At 44.4% G+C, this 8,225-nt stretch overlaps 1 pseudogene; it reads right to left on the reverse strand.

The window, feature by feature from the left end:
- Positions 1–1,907: 1,907 nt before the first annotated feature.
- On the reverse strand, positions 1,908–7,492 carry LOC147974281 (putative disease resistance protein RGA4; annotated as a pseudogene).
- Positions 7,493–8,225: the final 733 nt, after the last annotated feature.

Below are 8,225 nucleotides of genomic sequence, written 5' to 3' on the forward strand. Positions count from 1 at the left end.
ATCATAAGGGCTGCCTGGCACCCATTTGTCGTCCTTAAACCCAAAAGGACTTGTTCTACATTTATAATCCATTCATTACAAAGCATGTTGAGTAGTACATGCAGTTAATGTCAGCAGGTATCTGTTGCTAACTTATATACATACAGGCCAAATTAAATAACCACCGCTAATACTAGAAACAAAAGAAAACAGGGAGCAAGATACATCTCTATTCCAACTTGGTGTAGCTGCACGCCAAGTACTGTGAGCAGCACCGTATGTAGCTAGCAGGAAGTTAACAATGTCGTTGCCTCCTTAACTTGTCACTCCTTCCTCTCCAAGAGTCACGGCAAGGTCATTCTGGTCTTGGCTGTCTTCTACATCCTCCACATCTTCAGGCCCTAGCATATACGCCACTGAACTACTAAGATGGAATGCAATCAACAACAACAGATTAAGAAAAAAGATTAACTATATATATTACCTTGGGGTTGAAATTTGTCTCCATGTTTGTTTCCTTCCACGCATTGCAATCATAGTCCTGAGAAATCAAGAACAAGAGCCGCCTACATGCATCTTCATTCGACTCACTGCACTGTATTTGCATGCACAAGAACTGCAGCAGATTCAGTTTGATCATGGATATCAATCATTCTCGATTCTCTTACAGTAGGTTCTACGATTGATATGCATGCTCCTTCAGATTTCAGTGTTGACAAACACAGTAGAACAACTGAAGATTGCAATGTTCAGCCTCAGCGGCAACAGGGTGAATACACAGACACTGGGGCACAAGAAAAGTTCAGGAGTAGCTGTACAAATAGCATTACAAAGTGAATACACTGTCATATATTTTGACGAACTAACCAAGCAAATAGCGTCATGCACAGATCAAGCAAATAGTCGTCGATGTGTTTAAGGGGGGTGTACCGAAGAGGAAGTGCTCATATATTTCTGCCATGTTGACAAACTAAGAAAGCAAATAGCATAATGCACAAATCAACCATCGCATAGCTGTACTTAGTTTTCTACATTACACCAAATAAAATGCGGAAATATATAATTAGCTTTTGAACCATGTGATCCCTCCCAGGCTGGTCTCCAGTTCCATTTTCTACTATACATAACTAGCAACAGGAAATCATGTATGTTGTTGCCACCTTGATTTGTTATTCCTCCTTCCTTGGCCCATGAGTTCCTCATCGATTTTGTCTGGGTTTTCTGCATCCTCCACTTTTTCATCCGCAGACTCCATCAGGGCAGCAAAACGAGGCAGTCCATCTTCACCCTCTGACTAGAGAAATTTAACAACACCTGACAACTCCTGACAAGCAAAACAAATTTGCAGGCTCTAGCATTAGCGATGAACTATTATACTATGACAGAATCAACAAGAGAAGATGAAGAAAAACATAGTAACTACACCTGATGTTTGTCTCCATGTTGTAGGGCTCCCTTGTGTTGTTAGCTTTAATCTTGAAGTAGTGTTGCGTCAAGTGTGTAGCTGGTTCAAACTGCCATGTGCTTGACTAGATGCGTGTCAAGTTTGGTACGTAGTGATCAAGGTTGCCGTGTGTTTAGTAGTCCGGTTTGGACTATGCTAATTAATTAACTGGGTAAGTATCGATGTAAAGGACTAGTCCGTGATGGATAACTAGTTCGTATTGGAGAAGGAGTTGTGTCTAGTCGGTTAGCTAGCTTGGAGTCCTAGTCGTTGGTTGCTCTGGTTGGATGTGCATATATACATGACCGGGGCTGAGATATTTGTAACATCATGGTGGAGAAAACCAGAACAGAAATAAAGATGATAAGAGAGGCACGACACGTGCCTTTGGTAAAAGTTTTTGCGTGTGCGTGTTCATCATGATTTGATGTGATTGATCCTGTGGGCGAAATTCCAACATGTGTAAAATAGGTGATGGCTCTATTCATATTGGGAGTCGATGCCCAAAATAGCTGTAGGTATGAATATCTTGTATGCAAGGAGGAGGATAGAGGCTATCAAACACCTCCTCAATCATTCCTAGATCCTTCTCAGACACTCCATCTTTCATCAATTCATTGCTGACCCGTCTGCTCATGCAGTTCAGAGTCAGAATGTTGAGATTGACCTTTGCATCAAGCCTGACCTTTGTGGTTAAAGAGGCAGAAGATACATTCTTCAGACCCTCTAATCCAGGGATCCTAAGGTTGGAAAGAGGCCCAAACTCTTCCAAACTAGACCAATTATCATCCATGTGGGCTCGAAACCCATAAAGTGTCCTCAGATTTGTTAAAGCACAAAATCCCCTCGGCATACTATGTATAGATGTCTCGTCAAGGTCATGAAATCTTAGTTCCCTTAAGTTTACAATGTTACTGGGAAGTTCCACAAAATTTTCACAACCTTCAAGGCTAATGTGTTGTAGGAATTTCGTCTGGTTGATGTTCTCTGGTAGTCTATTTAACCCATTGCATTTTTGGTAGTCTATTTAACCCATTGCATTTTTTAATGCCAAATACCTCAAGTGTTTCAGCTTATACAAAGATTTAGCCAAGGCAACAAAGTTTGAGGATTCTATATGTAGCATCCGTAGGCTTGAAAAGGTTAACAATGAAGCATATGACCTTTAATGGCGGAGCTTGACAGCGATGTGGAGGGTGGGGGGGGGGGGGGGGAGGGGGGGGAAAGTATACGTGTTTGGTGGGGCTGATGAGAATACTTTATTCTAATTTTGTCCCCCCCCCCCCCCCCAAAAAAAAATTCCTTTAGGAATTTGTGTTGGGCTGAGGGGCGGGGGGCCACAGCCCCCTCAGCTATACACATAGCTCTGCCATTGATATCTGTATCTTGAAACTCCCAATTATCATTAACGATGTGAGTGATTTCTCCTCTTGTAAAGTTCTCCAGTCAAATGTATCTGATCCCAATCCTTCAGTTTCTACAAACAACCTAAGAAAACTTTGCAAACTAATTTTGTGGTAAACATTTTCTCCATTGTGAGTTATTATCGCGTCATCTCTAGCTAAAAGTTGAGCAAATGAGTGAACAACATCATGCATATTGTACATATCTACAGCAATGTCATCCGGATCGGGCTCTATAATGTAACGTAGTGTCAGTTCCTTGTAATACTCAAGTCCTGATTCTTCTAATCCATCTGAGTTTCCATGAACAAAACCTTCACTGACCCACATGCCGACAATTTCATACGATAGCATATCTTTCTTTTTAGGTTGAATTTAGAAATGGAGAAAACATTGTCTCAAAGAAGAGGGCAAGTCCTCATAGCTAAAAAATATTGCATAATTTAGCTCTTCTAGCATTTGGGATATTGACCATATAGCATCATTGAGAACCTTTTTGCAAGCACGTTGTTCTTTTTCCCTCTGGCATAGAAGCCCTCCCATCACTTTTACATCAAGTGTTAGACCATCACACATTTCTATAATCGGCAAGCCAATATCCTTTAGGATCTCAATCTCAGGTTCTTTGTTTATTGTTCCTGCAAGCCAATAGTACTTGCAAGGAGTTGGATATATAGTTAATAATAGACACATAACACATTAGCAGTAGCTAGTGCCCATGCTTTTTTTTTACACATAAGCTAGATTGTTCCTAAAGTATACTATCAAAAGGTAATCCTGTCATATCTGAATTAAACTGCCAAAAAAGTGATATCATGGTCGATAGTTGTATGTGTATGTTGTAATCTTAAACTTACCTATAAATATAGTTCTTGAAATATATTGTGAACTTTGCATAATGCATCACATGTGTGTGGTTGACTGTTACTCACATGAGTGAATAGGTCTAATGGTAAATTGAAAGAAGCATCAAAAGTGCATGAAGTTTACTATGTTGGACATACAAATCCCACTGCCTGTTACAGCAAATAGTACTAGTATATGCTATAGTATTCGTCGAACGGTGGTGGACAATCAATGAAGGTGGATTTAGGACAGGAAGCAAGTTAATCTGGTTGGAAGTAAACTAGTGCTAGATTATTAGATTATTATATATTAAGGGTAGTGAGAAGTTACTACTAGTAAGTAGGTATGCTCTCCTGCTTCTTAAGAAATGACCATGCATCTTCAGCACCTAATTTGTCAACATGGTGGTAGTGCACAGCTTTCATGCTTGGGGCTAGAGTGTCATGTCTTGTGGTCATAAGGGCTCTGCTGCCAGGGCTGCCGTAGCTAAAGGGGCCCCCTCAACAGTTTGTCCCATGCGTCGACACCCCACATGTCATCTAGTAAAAAGAAAAAAACTTCTTATCCCCGATGGTAATCTTGAGAGCACCAACAAGTAGGTTTCCGTCTCGAGCCCCACCACCTCCTGGCAGGTCTCCACCAACAGCTATGATATCCGTACTCAATAGCTCAACATCATTGAAATCCTGTGTGATGCTAAGCCATATCCTCTTAGTGAACATGCCTTTGATACCATCATCATTGCAGACCACAAACAATGGCGACCACCATGTGGCAATCACTTTTGTCACCAGGTGCCTCTCTTGTAAGCACCTCCATAAGCAGTGGTGATTCTATTAGGGGGGCTTCAATAGGCTTAAGCCTGCCATCTGAACATCATATTTCAACTAAATATACCACTTAGGAATTATATTGTGGTGCTTTACGTGCCACAAATGCAATGCGCTTGCTAATTAGGCTTATAAACTTATGTTTTGAGCCTACCCTTCGTCTTTCTGTCTTCGTAGGCCTCTAGCTTGATGAAAATGAAACTGTTGTGCCTCTTGCAAATAGCATCCAAAATTTGGTTGAGCAACTTGATGCGGGTGCCAATGTCGTGGGTGTGGACGGGATTTCACATGCAAAAGAACAGAGGGTTAAGGCACCCCCTATCCTTGGTTTGACCTTGCTCCATGGCCTTGAGCTGACATAGGTCAATGATGTCGTTGGTCAGGTACATGCCACGCTTCAGCTCCCCCACCCACCCCTATACACTCTCATTGGTGATGTTCCTCCTATCAGCATCAGCAAGGAAATTCTTGAGCTCCCCAAGCTTGATGCTCAGGTCTTTGATCCCGTCGGACGCGCCGATTAGCATGGCCACCTTTTCTCTGGCCAGGTCGGCAAGCATCTTGTTCCTCTGTATTACAAATGAACAGTCCCATGGTAACAGGAAGGACAATCAGAATTAGTCACTAGAGACTAGCAACAAATGGAAAGAAAGTGTGGCTCGCAAACTAGAAGACATTGCACACAAATTTGGCTTGAAATAAAACCTAGGCAGTATTACCTTGAACAAACACCAACAATTGAAACGGAAAGGCACATGATCATCTCTTTCAGAGAGGGAAAAATCGCTAGAGTAAGTGTGGTGTAGCAGGAATCAGCAAAGTACCTTTTTTAAAAACAGATAAATTTCATTTATTTAGCAACATCGTACATGTACAATTGTGCAGTTAAGCAGAGTAGTAAGAGCAGCTACAACTGCATTGAGGCAGGCTTCATTGCCTACTCCTAAGCATCTGAACCTGTAAGGTGTATTCTGAATTTTGAGAGCAAGCTTGGCATGATGATGAGCACAAAAATTATAGCCTCTGTTAATGTGGTAGACCCTTGTGATATCAAACGCCGAGGAACCTGCAATATGTGCGAGCTGAGGTCTGATTATCCAATGACCTGGATCTAAAATAAGGTCTTGAGAAACTACAGCTGACGCCAATGTCGCACAGTCTGTTAGGAAAGTGGCATATTGAAGATTGAGTAGCTGAGCAATCTGGGAAGCAAGCATCATGTTGAATGCTTCAGCCTGAATGGCCGACGCCAGTGGTGTCGAAGTGGCAGATATGCACAGCTGAGAGCAGCTTCTATAACCTGCAAACTAGATAAAAACTCCTATTCCTCCAATTGTCGGTCCCGCTTTAGGTCCTGGAGCCCAGGAAGCATCTGAAAATACTATGGGACCTGTAATGTTGGCCAGTCCATGATTGTTTTTCCTGGAGATTGTTAGAATAAATTCAAGGCATACTGTTGATCATTCGAGAACCAAGCAATCACACGTGCACGATACCGAGATTTGTTAACGAGGTTCACCGATATGGCTACATCCCCGGGGCTTGACTACGGGCGCTCCTCCCCGTGACACCGTCACAATACCGCACACCGGCCACCCGGGCGCCGGCACACGCCGCCGGCTCCCCCTTGCGCGCCTGTGCTCTTATGTTGGCATAAGTTACATCGTGTGTCTACCCCCGCTATATAAGAGAGGCCTAGGATACAAGTGTCCTACTAGGACACGACTCCACATCCTATGTAAACACAATACAACTATAAGTCCAACTGTAACCTACCTTGTACACTATATTCGACACAACTCCAACAAACTCCACCTTGGCAATATACTCCACCACCTTGAATTTGTCCATGCATCAAACTTCCATGTACATTGAACTTGAGTTTATCCCATGAGAACCACTGCTACTCCAAAGACTCCATGTCACTCCACCTACAACTTGTAGTCCCTTCTTTTCTTGACCACAGTCAACACTCGAGCAAAATTAAGTTCCTTGTTACTCTAGTTTGTGCTCCCAACTTCCAGAGTATCAGTTCAACACCATCAAACACCAATCACTGACCTGCGTGAAAGTGAACAACTCACATATTGGGTGTCACACACAAGAGTTATCTGAACTCAACATCACCGCTCCTTTCTTGACCGCCTGTCTGAAACTTCAAGGAATTTCACCGTTGCTTGTAGTCATCCCGAGTCAAATTCACAGTTGTCTCACCACATGTATGACCACCGGAGCCCTGGCCCGTCTCCATGTCCCGTGCATACCGCACGCCTCGCCGCTATTACTGCGTCGAGCCTCCGCTGTCCCGGTCGAGTCTCAAGGGTCGCAAACCCACACCACTCAAACCCCCACTGCAGAGTACCACCGATCATCACCGACCGATGACGAGTTTTACGCTTCCATCAGACCACTGGGCTCCAGTCCGAACTACGTGTCCCTCGCTTTTCCATCGTTGAATAGCCTTCGACTCCCTGTCGACTTACGACATAGCCTCTCAATCCAGCTCCACCTTCAACATGACTCCATGGTAGATGATCAGTCCACCCCTGCGCCGCATCGACTTCAAGCTCAGTGTATACACCACCTTGAATCAATCCCGCGCGATAGTCTTGTCGAAGCCACACAAGCCCTTAGGCATGTGCCATGTGTTTCCACGACTCAGAAGTCGGTCACCATCAGCATCACGCTCCTATGTCATCGTCATCGATCCCACCACCGTCTTCTGTACCAACCGACTTGCGTCTATCCGTCAGACTGTCCAGTCCAACCCAGCCGAACTCGTTCGACTGTACGACACACTCAAGGCTCTCAAATCGTCTTCGGCGAATTTCCATCCATCAGATGATAATTCCATCTTAGCTGACATGACTTCCCCCAACGCCTTCAAGCATCTCTGTTGTGTCAACAAATCTTTCATCCATGTCGGCCATAACCCAAGGTTTCCAGTTCCTGAACTTCTTCACCTCAAACTTGATGCCTGATGACGCCATGCTTCTTCATACGGCTGACCCTGCGAAAAATTATCTGAGCTTTGCACGCGATGCCCAAAATATGCAAACTGAACCTCCGGTCCTCTGTGTACTACTAGCAATTCCAACCAAAAAAACTCTTCTGGTCTTCACGTGTATAGCAACTTTGATCTTGGTCAACTTCCCAATGCTAGCGAACTTGTCTGCCAAAACGCCTGCTAATTCCGATGTACGTGTATGTCTTGATAGACTATTTCCCTTGCCGATTCGATTTTCCTCTTTGTATCACATGAGGACTCGGTCCTCTTTTTGTCTTCAACAAATCTCTCGTAGATCGCTAACGCATCCATCTAGGCCTTCCTCCGCATGTACGTGCCACGCGTGCCTGCAGCGTGTGCGGCTTCCGCCACCTGGGCCACTGCCCACGCACGTGCCTTGTCCCGCGCCTTGGGCTTCCGCAATCAGCACCCGTCAATCGATCGACCTGCTGTCCGCCTGCCCGTACGCGATGTGCCGCTGCTGATCGATCGAATCCGCGACCGCCAGCCCTGCGAACCAGCACATGCTGTGGTTCCGCGTGTCCGCCGCCGCGTAGAACTTCTGCATGCTTCTGCCAATCTCGTCGAGAACCACGCCACAGCCGGCTGCATATTCAACTCGATCCTTCCTCTAAATCAACGATCCACAGCCTCCGAATAACCTAGCTCTGATACCACTTGTTAGAATAAATCTGAGGGACACGACTCCATATCCT

Source organism: Triticum urartu, chromosome 4A (genome assembly GCF_056163025.1).
Source record: "Triticum urartu cultivar PI428250 chromosome 4A, HENAU_Tu73, whole genome shotgun sequence".
NCBI classification, from domain to species: domain Eukaryota; kingdom Viridiplantae; phylum Streptophyta; class Magnoliopsida; order Poales; family Poaceae; genus Triticum; species Triticum urartu.